This window comes from Pezoporus occidentalis, unplaced genomic scaffold (assembly GCF_034315485.1).
Source record: "Pezoporus occidentalis ecotype Australia unplaced genomic scaffold, CSIRO_AGI_Poc_V1 ctg28, whole genome shotgun sequence".
NCBI lineage: Eukaryota > Metazoa > Chordata > Aves > Psittaciformes > Psittacidae > Pezoporus > Pezoporus occidentalis.
In genome coordinates this window covers 5,107,309-5,121,097 of record NW_026914718.1, presented here as the reverse complement: position 1 = coordinate 5,121,097, position 13,789 = coordinate 5,107,309, and the positions used below count along the sequence as shown (strand labels likewise).

The 13,789-nt window shown below is 41.9% G+C and overlaps 1 long non-coding RNA gene across 2 annotated transcripts in view; it reads left to right on the top strand.

Moving 5' to 3' along the window:
• Window positions 1–13,789, top strand: part of LOC134167116 (uncharacterized) — a 290,357-nt gene that overhangs the window by 199,625 nt on the left and 76,943 nt on the right. Inside the window, exon 4 of one of the 2 annotated variants that reach the window (XR_009966081.1) lies at window positions 9,929–9,993. The exons of the other annotated variant lie outside the window; for it this stretch is intronic. This is a non-coding gene — a long non-coding RNA (uncharacterized LOC134167116). The remainder of the gene's footprint in view (window positions 1–9,928; window positions 9,994–13,789) is intronic. 2 annotated transcript variants of the gene reach the window in all.

Below are 13,789 nucleotides of genomic sequence, written 5' to 3'. Positions count from 1 at the left end.
CTTGAAAATGTTCAGTATTTTGTAAGATTGAATCTTGACCACCCTTTTTTTTTTTTTCTCCCTCTTTAGAGTCCCTGAAGAACCTTGACTTTAATTACAAAAATTCTGCTGAAGTTCAGGCAGAATGAACCCTAGTATATGCCAGTGGTATTTAAAACTGTCCGTCAATGGAGTATTGAATTGCTGAATCTGAGGTTTTAATAGCTTTTTCTAGATCAGTACAAAAATATTATTTAAATCTCATGTAATGTAAATGTAATATAAAATTTACTTCTAATGCAAGGCAGTGCATGCAGAAATTGTTGGATATCTCTCCTGTACTTAGAGGGGGGGAAAAAAAGACATTGGGCTTAGGAGCTCTTTTTAAAGTCTAGTGAGGGCTTAACATTTCTCTATACACTCCTTGAAATCAGAGATAACCAAATGATGAGATAAGTGGATAGCTCTTTTTTTGTTGTTGTTTTTAATTCAGTGAAGGCCTCCCAGTGCATATTCCTGTTGGAGTTGATGAATAGCTCCTTTGGGATACTGTAAGCTCCACTCAGTGTATTTATGGAATACCTTCCATTTACACAGACCACATTTTTCTTGATCAGCCCATAAGGATCAGGGGAGAGAAAAAGAAGCAGTAGGCTTTTTTTTCCTTTTTCACTTCTAGACAGTTGTTTTATGCTCTGTTTTATGATTGTGGCAAAACTGAAGCTGCTGGGATTCAGCCTGGCCTTAACCCTGAAAGATAACATCCTCCCAAACCCTAAAGCCATCCAGTTAAAGGGTCCATTAGCCATTACTTTTCCTTTTTAGATGAAACAGTCACACTGTGTAAAAGAAGACTTACTGGGAATTAATAGAAAGAAAGGCCTTCTTTCAGCCCAGCCCAAAAAACAGCAGCACAAATTTTGATGCACTCTGTCTCAGCTATACGTCTAACATAGTCTCAAATGCTTCTCATATTTTCTTTTCAAGGCCACCAGCAGCAGATCAGTGCACTGCAATGACACCATTTAATCTTTGTAATACATACTGAGGTTGTGTGAGTTGACCTAGGGTTGCACTTCTCCTGCATGGGCTTCTCTAGCTTTTCAGACCTGTTTGATGGCTGAAATACAGTGGCTGTAGTACTATTGATGAGAGGGGGGAATTACAAGGAGATGAATTATAGGTAGTAACACATGATTCCATAATGAACTCCTCTGCTGTAAGCAGTGGGAGGTGAATCTGATTCACACACTCAAAGCTAAATAGATTGCAAATTTTGAGGTAAAGAAGAAATCTTTGTCTGGGTCACAATAATGGATGATGGGATTTGTTTGTTTGTTTGCCTTCTTGCAGCAAAACTCATTCTTTAAGTCTTTAAATCGTTGTACCCTAAAATGATGGTTGCCCCCAGTACTCAGATGCTGATGATACTTGATGCTGTGTTCCTTCTATGGCACATACAGTTCTGGATGCTCATTATTATTCATCATCATTCTTAATGGTGCTACATAGGAACTGTTTCATAGCCTGTGACATGTGGAGTAGATGTTCTATGCACTGTTTGCAATTAAACATCCATTTCATAGTAGCCTGCAGTGCAAGGAACGGCTCACAGATGGTTCCAGATGGTCCTTTCCAGTTCTGTGTTCTCACGTTTCTATTACAGTGGAAGGGTAGCAGCAGCAAAAGGTAACTGGCAGTCTCTGTAACTTCTCTGCCTTGGATTTACAATGCTTTTTTATCTCCATTTCCTTTGAAAGAAGGAAAATTGTTACTAGAAATCAAATGCAAAAATGAAGATTGAAAAACAAGGTTAAAAGAAATAGTATGAGAAATCATTTTGCCGTAGTTGGTGAGAAGGCTCTCACTGCTGTATATATATCATTTTGCTTTAAATAGCCCTGCTTTGCTCCAAGTACCAAACCAAGAGCTCACCAAATGTTTTCATTCTTCAAACAGCATGTAAGATTAACGTATTGCTTCTTCTCTGGCACTGGTAGATTTAAATTGCATTACAGGGAAGTATCAGCATCTTCCAAAACTGTACAGATGTGTGTCTATATCTATGTCTTTATCTGTACCTATATCTTGCTAATAACTTGCATATGAAATGCTCCATATCTTGCAAAACAGACATATGACACTTTAGCTGCTGCGTAAATACTCTACACTGACGTTCCCACATGCTTTACGTAACATACACGCATGCTCTGATGCAGAGGAATGAAGCAACCTGGTAGCAAGAACCCTCAGACCAAAGAGGGGCACTGAAATGCAGAAGTAGTAGAGCAACAGATCTGTGACAGGAAAGGTCCCAGACCCTCTCTGCAGTGTGTAACTGGTGCACAATTACCACAGTAATCCATCAGCTGAGTGTACAGCTTGTCCATGTCTGACAGGCACACACAAAATATATCCTAGTTAGCATGGCCAGGGTAGTACTGAAGAGCTCACTTTCCACGAACTGCATAACATTGAGTTTCATGCTCCTTTAGTCATTAGTTACAGGGATAAGGATCCAATTAAGCCCATCTATGTTTGGAAGCTCCCACTTTGGGAAGTTTTTATGTCTATGTTTCTGGGACTGCGCCTGTAGTTGTGACTCTTTGTATTAGAGTTGGGGCTGAACAAAACTCTAAATCCAGAATTAGGGAGACACGGGGTGGAATTTTGTAGCTCAGGCCTATCTCTACTGTAAGAGGTTGTATGGCTGTGGATGAATGGTGGTGCTTATTGGGGTCCACACAAGCGATGGTGTAACTAAGATTTTGAAACAAGAGTGATGAGGTGGCAATAGGACCAGTCTTGTGCTTCTGCTGCATCAGAATTCCCTTTTGATTTAAAGGCTCTACTAGTGTCACTCCAGCATATTTTAAAATGAGAATATCCTGTGTGCCAGCACTTCAAAGGAAAATCTCTAGCCATGGGGTTAAAAGCCAGCCAACCTTGTAACTTACCTGTTTCAACTACACCAGCATCTCAGAGCTGAGAAAGAGAGGGTAAATCATGAGACAGTTTACTCCAGCAATGTATGGCAAATGAGGGGCTGTAGCAGTACTTTCAAGATTAACTGATTTTTCCCTGATGAGTGAATATTCTCGACCAAATCAATGCCCCAGACCTGTTCCTCAAGGCATTTTAGAAAAGGTAAATTTGACTTGCTAATGTATAATCTCATTTTCAGTGTTTCAGCTTACAGGAGGACTCAGCTGGAGATAAAAAATCATAATTTTTTCTCAATTTGAATAAGTAATGGGGAAAGAAGCTTTAATCTCACATCTTTTTTTCTGTCATGGATTTCATACACTGGATTTTTTTGTTTTCTCCTGTCTGTCGATGTCTCAAAAGTGACCTTGACAAGTGATTTCTCTCACTTCTTCTGAGTGTGAATAATCCCAGTTATTTCTGTGCTGATGGTTTGTTTCTATTGTGGATTTCCTTGAGCCTAAGAAACTTGAAATGGCAGCTTTTATCTTAAAATGTTTGAACTTGATTGAGTCACAATAAGACTGTAGCTGTCTGGATATGTAGATACATATCTGTTCTTGGCACCTATATGGCCTTCGCTGATGCAGTCCTCAAGCATCCTGCAATCCTAGCAGGGTTTTACTCCCACTGCCCCTGCCAAGCAGGGAAGTACTAGCTGTATTTTGCAGACAGGAAGACAAAGTGTGGCACAGAATGAGTGGCCTGTCCAGGAACTCCTGCAAAGCCCAAGTGCACAGCAGTACCCACTAGGTCAAGCTTACCCACTCACCATATTATCAGAGCAGTTGCAGGAACAAAGTAAAAGCAACCTTGTTTATTATAAGTTAATACACCTTTGAGTTAAATTTAGCCCCTTATAAAACTGATATTAGTTTTAAAATAAGTTGAATTGTGCAAAAGGTTATTCTTAAAAGTACACCTGTACAATCAAATCAACTTGATAGCTAAGAGCAAGTTATCGGGCTGTAATAAAAGCAGGCTGATTAAGCCTCAGGGGCTTCAATAAGACAATTCAGGATTTATGGTGGTGGAACTTAAAAGGAGGGAGTGAGTGTGCCAGCAGATGTACACCAGTAAGTAGCTGCAATGACAAAAAGAGACAATCCTTTGCCTGCTGTCATTGAGAGAAACTGATTTCAAATGAAACATTTTACTAGTCGGCCCATCAGTGAATGCCGTATTTTCCTACAGGATGGACATACAGCATCAATTAAGTTGTTGATGTTCATATGTACAATGAATCCAGGAGTGTAACCTTATATAATCTAATGTAACTCATCCTACCTCCTGTTTACAGAGTCTGCAAAAGGAACGTTAACAGGATAGTGCAGGGAGGAAGGCAGTGATTTGCTGGGGCTATCAGCTGACAGGTTCTGTTATAGTTGGCTCTACCTGAAACTTTCCTAGTCCTTGTGTTATCTGGTCAAAATTTACTTATCCACCTATACCTTTTGCTTCTGTGGTGTGAAATGGGAATAAGGATGTTTTATCTTAGAATCATGGAACCGTTTGGTTTGGAAGAGATTTTTGGGGGTCACTGCCCAATCTCCTTTTGAGGTTGACTTCACGGTTGAACCAGGTGGCCTAAGGATGTCACCACTTCTGGCTGTTATGCATCAGGTCATAGGTTAGGGGAGGGAGCCCCTGGTGCAGGCATCTGAAGGGATGCTTCTGGCATCCTGGGCACCATAGGAAGCTGGGACTTTACGCTGCAGGTGGGATGTGTGCTCTGCACTCCAGAAGCCCTTTGGCTGCCTCCTCGCTGTGCAGGGGACTGCAGCCAGCGCACCGTTACTCCTGCAGGAACACCTGTGGCTTCCCAGTGCGTCCACCCCCTGCACACTGGGAAAGGGGAAACTCGCAGGGATAAAACAGGGTGTGAAACAGCCTTATTGCTCCCCTGCCTGCGCCACGTTCTTCAGTGTCTGCCTTAGGGAAGACAAACGTTTCCCTCTGGCAAAGACGGTGAGAACAGGGAACCAGGAGGAGAAGCTTCTGCAAGCGAGCAGCAGCATCCGCGCCTGCAACCTGCGCCCCGGGCACCCCTCTGCTGCCCGCGCCCGCTCCGGCCCCGCCGCCAGCCGTAATTAGCCCGAGCGCTCATTAGGGCCGCCACCGCGCTTGGTTGGTGTCCGAGCGCCCTCTACTGGCGCGGGCCGCCGATTTGGGCGGAGGGGGGGAGCCCGCGGTGGGAGAGCAGGGAAAGGAGGGGGAGAAGAAAAAGAGGGGGAAGGAAAGGGAGAAGGAGAGAAGAGGGGAGAGGGAAAAGAAGGGGAATGGAAGTGAGGGGAAAAGGAAAAGGAGAATGGGGGAAAAAGAGAGGGAAGGGAAAGAAGAAGAAGGGTGAAGGGAAAAGAGAGGGAAAGGAAAGGAGAGAGAACAAAAGGGGGTGGGGGGGAGGAAGGGAAGGAAAAGGAAGGAAGAGGGGAAGGGAAGTGGGACTGCCTTTACGCTACGCATTGGTGTATGTGGGTAGAATCCTGTACTGTGTGTAGGATGTTGCTGAGCACTCAAAACATGGTCAGGTTTCCAAGAATCCCTCCCACCCCTTCCCCACTCATTGTAAATCTTCCCTTTTTTTTGGCTGTGTTGTTTAGTGTCCAGGTTGAATTATCTTGCATCCTTTCTATTGCCACCTTCTGTGATGGTGCATGGAGACAGGCGGTAGCATGGGTTTATCCGTTAGTCTTGCTCTGTCCCTGTGAAGGAAACATCATTCTGAGCTATCATTTCTCATCTCCCAAGTACCTGATTCTAACAGTGTTGCTGCAGATACTGCCCAGACCAGTTAATCTGAGGAATTTAATGCTGGTTATATATTGGCATATATGGAGATTCTTCAGGAGCAGCTTTATAATTGATTTCTTGGCTGAGAAGAAATATTGTATGTGTCACACTGTATTTACACTATGACCATTATTAGAGGATGCATAACTTATAAAGGCACAGTAGCTAGAATAATGGTCTGGCAGTGAAAGTAATGATCTTGCAGAACAGTCTGAGTATAAGCATAATTCTTATTCACTTAAATACCTTCTGCTATGTTCAATGAGCTGTAATCCAGTGAAGGCTTTCTTTTTTCCCCCCTTCAACCAGTTCTGCAAGGGATTCTACAGCCTCTTATAAGGGGTGAATTCCAGCAAGAGAGGAACTGGGTGAAGGACCACAGTAATTTGCCACAGGGACCAGCAAAGACTGAGAGCATCAGGGAAAGGAACAACTTCTACATAGCTGCAAAAAAGTACCTGTATGGCCAGAAAAGGGAATTACTCTGTTCTCGGCTGTCACACATGCAGGAGATTCAAGGGAGCCGAGTTGAATGAGGCAGGAGGGTTCTTTAGAGTCAGAGCAGCCTTTGCCCTTGTTTAGCTCTCAGGTCATTTAACATACTGGCCGCTACTATGTGGAGTCTGCTCCCAACCTTGTTTCACTCACCCAGAGATCCCGGGAGAAGTCAGTAGTTGTGTAAGACTGGAGATGCTGTGTGGTATGCAAGGGAGTGGGAAAAAAAGCAAACCTTTGGCTTATGGGCCACAGAGTTGACATAGACTGAGGTTGTGGGCCAGCCACAATTGTCTTGGGACTGCTGTTCTCTTCTGCTGGCACGTCATCTGCCTGCAACAATGTGCTGACTGAGCCTGCTTGTCTATTGTAGCGCCTATCCTACCACTTCTTTTCCCCGTGGAGCATTTCTTTATTTCAGTTGTGGATCATAGCAGCTAGTCTTGTTTCTGTCCCTCTTCACTCTAGGCAGGAACAGAAGGCAACAGGTTTTTTCACAAGCGCAGATACCACCTTAGGGTGTGGAAATGCACTCTTCAGGATCCTTGCTGCTGAGACCTGTGAGTCTCTCTTTAGTATTCGTGAAGTTCATGTCAGCATTGTTATTTAAGCTTTGGTTGTGGTATTTAATAGCACAGAGGAGGCTCACTCAGATAGCCCTCCTCTCCCAACCACCAGACTACACGGTGTGTGTTGCAGTGCTGTTGTAGTACCCCACATACCGTAGAAACTTGCAAAAGTTAGGAGTAGTATGTCTTCCTAGGAAAGATGGTAGGGAGAAGTTAGAGATGAGTGTGTTTTAGTCAGTGAGCTCTCTGCAAACAGAGATTTGGTAACGATGAAAAAGAAGCATTCTTTGAGAAGGGTTTCAAAGCACTTGTGGGACTGGCAAGTGCAGCTAGCAACCAAGATGCCTATGGGTAAAAATGTGTATCAAAAGACAAATAAAAAGAATAGCTTTAAAGAATTAAAGCTTTGGCTTCGTTTCCTGTCCTTCCTTAGGAAAGGATATAAACTAGCAGCTAAATGTTCTCAGCATCAGCAAAAACTCTAGTGCTGTCAGAAAGATCAGAGATGTGTTAAACTTCTGCAGATGCAAATTGAAGTCGTATCAGATCTGATCACTGAAGGAGCTGCATGCCCTGAAATTCCATATGAAGCCATGCCCAGCAGCTCCCAGAATGCCCATTGGGATACAAGGTTCTGCTTATGGTCCAAAACACGGAGCGGCTTGTAAGCATTCATCTTTCAAAAGTAATTTTCTTGCCATTGTAATGAATATGAACAGTCTTATACTGACAGCATGGGATAAAGAAGCGTAGCAGCGCATGTGGCCCCTTGAAGGACCCTTGGGAATAGCTGGTGCCGCTGCATAACAAAACAGTACCCAAATACTGGAAATTAGCTGAGAGCTACAATCCCCAGCTGACAGCCCCAAAGGAGCCGAGAGGACCAGAGGCACCTCTTTTGGAGGGATAGGCTTTCAGAAGGGCTGAGGGACCAAAAGACTGTTGCTAAGTGAAAGAGTTTTTATTCCCCCCTAGATTAACTTTAAAGGGCATTTCTGTTCAGCTTGTTCAAAAAACGTTTAGCACACAGCTATGGCTTTTGTTGTCCTTGGCTAACAGAAAGCAAAACCAACCTCAGCTGTGTACTCAGAAAGAAAATTGTGCTTAACATATGTTTTCCCTCATCATCTCTCTGCTGTTCTTCTAACCTGCTTTGGAGGAGGAATATCTGGAGGCAACCTTAGGTAATGTCATTGTGTATGAAATACTTGCCCTCCCTAGCAGGCATAGCAAGAGTGATACTGGCTGCAGTGGTGCTTTTAGTGGTGATTTCTGTGCTGCAGGAACAGGACTGCAATAACTAAATTCATTTTACTCAGGTCAGGATACAGAAAGTAACTGGCAACAACTTCAAGTCATTAGTGTAATATTTGACACTGCATACTTATTTTTCTAATTCACTGTCATAGCTGTCGCTTATTGCAGCACCTGAGACTGATTTTTCATCAAAGAGAAACTTGGAAGAGTGAACAGATTTTACCTGGAAAAGCCCTAAGAAGAACTACATCACAATGGGCAAACCCGATCCTCCTGGCATTTTGTCACTTCCACGTGGAGAGCAGAGAATTTAAATCAAAACTTACTGAAATAAATGACAGTGAGGGCTCTGATCTCAGCATTTCTGTCTCTTTGGTAAAGATGTGAAAGGAACTTATTTGTATGAGCTGTTTCCTTCATTGCTAGTAAAACCCTAGTCTCTTGACAGTTGCCACCATCTCTTGAGACTCAGCAGGGTGTGAGAGACAAGTATGGGCGTGAGAGCACAAATGTGTCCATGGTGCCCTTCTCACACCCTTTTACCTGTTAGAGCTATTACCTGTTTTATAACAGCAAATCAATATCTCAGCAAAGCTCAGTGTTGCGTTATGCTTCTGCTAAAATAGGGGTGAACATCTTCCTTCTGAACAGCAAGACCCATATTCATTCAGTGCAACCAATGCTGAAGAAGCCATTTCTGTTTGGTGGTGCACTGTGAAGATCCAGTTGGATCCAGTCACACGTCTTTGCTGGCCTTTTGTGCTATGTTTGAGGGAGTGAAGTTGCTACGGACTATGTTTGAGGGAGTGAAGTTGCTACGGACTTTCTCAGCCGTCTTGTTGCCCTGTGAATGTTTTGAGCAACTGATATACCTCACAGGGTGTTCACTCAAGAACTTGAACTGCTGATACTCTTCGCCTTGCACATCATGATTTGATATGCATAAACATTGACACTGTACTAATTGTTTATTGGTTTTGGCTTCTCTTTGAATTTTAGACTAGGAATCATAGTCTAAGAAATAGGTTTTTAGGTCAAATTCTCTCTTGCTTTTCCCATAGTATGTCATTTCATGAACTTGAATCGGGGATTTTTTTCCATTTGTGTTCTTTGGAACTATTGTGTCTTTTAGCTAAGCATATATCCCATGCGCTAACAAAACTTGTCTTTGCCAACTGTTTTCGGTACCTGTGATACAGTGGCTTCCCTGAACTGCTGAAATCAGCATATTTTTCTTTCTGTCACTGTAAGGTTCTGTTAATTTTTTTCTTCCTAAATGCTGAAAATGTGGGGATTTAAATGCTCTTTGCTATTCTGCCCTTATAAAACAGTGGATTTCAGTTAATGCAAAGCTAGAGGGGAGAAATATCTCTCTGTGATAGTTTTCTGACTCTGTGGAATGAAAAGGAATGTACTTATTTTTTAGTTGGTGTAGATTGATTTGTTGCCTTACTAAGCATATAACCTGTCCTGAAATATAACTGTTTTCCTTATCTGTGTTCTAGTTGCAGCTAAAGGCAAAAAAAAGTTTGTAAAATACATTTTCAGTTAGCATGCAGTTAATTTATATAAGTAAAGTATTATGCTCCATCAATAAACCTTGAAACAACTTGCCAAAATTCTCTGTATCAATACAGACATAGTATTCGTGTTCGGTTTAGGAGCAAATGGTGGCTGTGGTGTTGTTGGGAGATTTTTGTATTAATAAATCATTGCCCCTCTTGCACTAAGTACATGTTCCTTTGATAGGTACATAAACAGGAAAGTAGCTTGGTCAAAAAATAATGCTTTTAAAATGAACAGAATTCCTCATGGCTAAAATGTTTGTTTATGTATCCCTGTCCTTCTTACAGGAATATCTTCAGTAAGGCGCAGAACACTGCTGTGTAACTTACCTCAGCTGAAGGCACCCACATAGGTTGGTAAGAATTACTCTCATTCTTGAAGTGGCGTATTTGCTTCAGCACTTCTCCTAATCATACCAGAGAGCACTGCGTGTTGCAGGGCAAAGAGTACCAGTCAGTGACTTGTGAGCATTTCAGGCATGGATTGCATGAGTGACCTCATTCACATGCCAGGATGTGAGCAGAGGCCAGGGAACAGAGAACTGGCAACCGTGGCTGTGGGAGAAAATACCCCAGCAGCGGCTGTTGAGGCTGGAGTCAGCATACTGTTATAGGAATGAACTATGGGCATGCTATGGAGTGTGCTGAAGCAAGGAGATGCCTGAAGGAGTAAAAAGAATTGTTGCTGTAAATCAACTCTTTCTCCTTGGGTTTGATTCCTGGGTAGGTGGTGTCTATTTAAGTTTAGCATATGTCTCTCTATTATACAAAAAAATTGTCTGTGTCTTTCAAGATGATCAAACCTCTTTTGTAAACTAAATCATCAGCCATTATAAATCCATCACTTCCTTCATTCCTCAGGGATCTCTGGTACTGATTTTTGAAAGTGACTTAGGGAAAGATTAATATTGACTTAACTCAGCAGACTTTTTTTTAAATGCCTTATAATTTCCTGGAATTTAGATATTTTCTTTTCCTGAAGGAAGTTCATCAATGACTTTTTTAAATGCATCTGCAGCAGGTCAATCAGTATATACGAATGCTCTGTTTGATGCTGGGCAGATGGCACATGTATGTTCCTCCTCTGCAGTAGTATGTGCAACAAGTATTGCTCTGTTATCGCCTGGTCTGCAAGAAGGGGTTTATGAAACTACAAATGCTTTTGGCGTTAGGCTTCATCCATATTATCAAACTGATTTTTTATAGTAGTGCTTAGCCAATGGAATTTCTTTTGGCAGATGGTTCATTAGAGTTCTTGATTTGTGCCTCTTTGCGTGGCACTTTTGTTCAGATCCCATAGATCCAAGGATTGTGCTGGTTAACCTCTCTGTATGTGATCTATGACATCCATACCCAGAATCTTTTCAACTCATTTCAAAGCTGAGTGAACATTAATCCTAGCATCAGAGATACAGCTGTATTTCTGACCTAGAGGACCGTTGTTTCCTTTGGTCTGATTAACTACAGCATTATTCCAGTTTTGCTCTGGTGTGGATTTATATCAGAGTACAACTTCAGTAATGTGATAAATTAAAACCAGTGTGCCAAAACCTGATTCAGCTGAAGTCAGTGGCAGCAAAATTGTTGACCTCACGTAGCAGAATGACCTGTTTGAAAACAGTTGCAATGTCCTCGTATCTCAACTTCCTCATGGTTTTTTGTGACTGAAAGTGGAAAAAAGCCAGAATTCTTGTTTCGTTCGATATTTTTATTGTTGTTGATGATGTTGGTTGGTTGCTGGCCTTTTTTCTTTTTTTGTTCTAGCTTTCTGTCTGTGCTCAGCAATGTGCTGTTGTGCTGCTTTTCCAAAACACAGTATATATCTGTTACAGTGTCCGGTTCAAAGGATGCAGCTCTGCTGCCAGTGTCTGTTTTGTTATTGTCTGCCCTGCATTCTCTAGGCCTGCAAAAAAATCTGATTTACTGCCTTACTGTTGCCCAACCGTGGGACATTCTTGTGGCTTTAACTGTATGACATATCCTTAAGAATGGTTTTAATTTGATTTTTAAAGCATAATTGATCAAAAGCAGGGAAGTTTACGGGCCCATATGCTTGACCCTTATTTAATGAATAGGAGCTTTTCCTGCTCTGTAAGCCATTTGTTCTTGTTGAGTTTGCTAGCTGGCTTTTCATACTTGAAAGTATTTTTTGAGTGATGTAACATGGACTGTCCTATTTGATAGTGGGGATTTAACACCATTTACCTCAGTGCAGCTCTGACAGTTTTACCAGCTGAGGATTTTGCCCTGATCTCTGCTGCTTTAATTTCACACAGGCACTCTTCCAGCAGCTCTGGTCAAGGTTAAATCAGCTTTTCACAGCAGTCAGAGAAAACATCATTGATTCATTCTATATTCTACATATGAGCCTTTATTTTATTACTGTCTGTTTAGAGATGTCTGTGTCAAGTGCCAAGCAGCTATCTAAACACTATCTCCTTGTAATAGAGTTACACGGTTCCCTTAAAATCATGTTTGAATTCCTTGTTTTAAGGCAGTAAGATGAATCAGCCATACCACAGTGTCCATGGTGGCAAATGAAAGAGAAAGTGGCAGACATGTGACATAGTTCCTGAGATTACTTTACCTTTTATGTGTGTAGCAACCTCACTCATGTAGTCTTTACCCTTTTATTTTGTGAAAGTGCTGTGCAGAATGGCCATCCCATGAAGAGGTGTCATTATATACATGTGAGGAGCCTTCTCTGTAAGGAAAGGTATATAAACTGTCACAGGAAATTATTCATATTCTCCTGCTTTAGTTCTTTCCAACTGAAGTGGGCTTTTACTAGATTGGTAGCTCCAGCTTTGAAGGATTAAAATATCTGCCCCCTCAAAAAAGTCAGGAGTGCTGTGTCTCAGCACATGTATCCCTTAAATACATCATATGTATTTAGGGAATAAGCAGTCAGCTTAAAGATATTCTGCCTAGCTTCTGGGAACCTACAGCTTATGCTGCTATTCCTTATTAACTCACTCTGAAACTTCTGTCATTGATTTAATAGCATAGCAATTCCCATTCTAGTATCATGGTACCTATAGTTACAGTGTTCACACCATGTAATGTACATCATCTTCAGAGGCATCCACTGAATATGGGAAACTCAGATTAATTCCAGCTGTTGTTATTGCTTTTAACCCAGTGAGCTTTTGGGATTTATTCCCACTGTCTCTTATGTTGTGATAGTGCACTGGATAGTGTTGCATGGCATCTTGATTTTACTATAATGAATATGGTGTCCATAATGTAGCAAAAGAAAGTTTGGATCTGACATATGGAAGACTAAGAGAAAGAATAGGAGGGGAGAGAATGTTAAAACTTTTAGAGATTTTGAGAGTCTTTGGCAGTAGTCATTATAGACCTGTTCTATTCAGATCAACCTTGCATGAAAATAAGATTGGCCTCATGTTTACCCTAGCTTGCCTTGACTGAAATGGATCTCCAGCTAACTCCCATTGGTACATCCACAACAGGGAAATAGTTGGATATCCTGCTAAACCATTTTTGTGACCACAGCCTGCGCCAAGATCTGGACTTACTTTTCCAGTTTTGCATATGGGAAACTTTATAGTATGTGAAATATAGAGGGGACACCTGCTTCTGTACAAGTTATGTTAAAGTTCTGCTGGGCTTATGTGAAAAACAAAATGTTCACTACTTCTTCCAGGATCAGTTGAGAGGTTGTGCTTTCGTGTCCTATTGCGCAGTAGGAGTGATAATCCAAGCACATCATTTTTGATTGCTGTTGCTTCATTTTCCACCTGCCTTAAATCTGCTTTGCTGCATACCAATGTCTCAGCAAATGTCAATTCCCAGGAGCCACATCTGCCAGTTTCCTGCCATAACCACCAAACCACACACGAAGGATTCCTCTCAGTACGTGGTGTACTCATTTGGCCTTGGAATCACAGTCCTGTTGCATTTTAGACAGTCACTCAAGTCAGTAAGAGTCAAGGAGAAGTTTGTAATGAAGAAAAGTATATGGTGTCCCTCTGTTTAAACGTAGACCAGGGATATTGTCCCTATGCACAGCAGCAAGGCAAGAAACATTTCTTTGCTGTTGCAAATGAAGAAATCACAATACTGGAAGGGCAAGGGGGGGGGAACACACCCTCAGATAAGACTCTTTTTGAATATCTTTACCTTGCA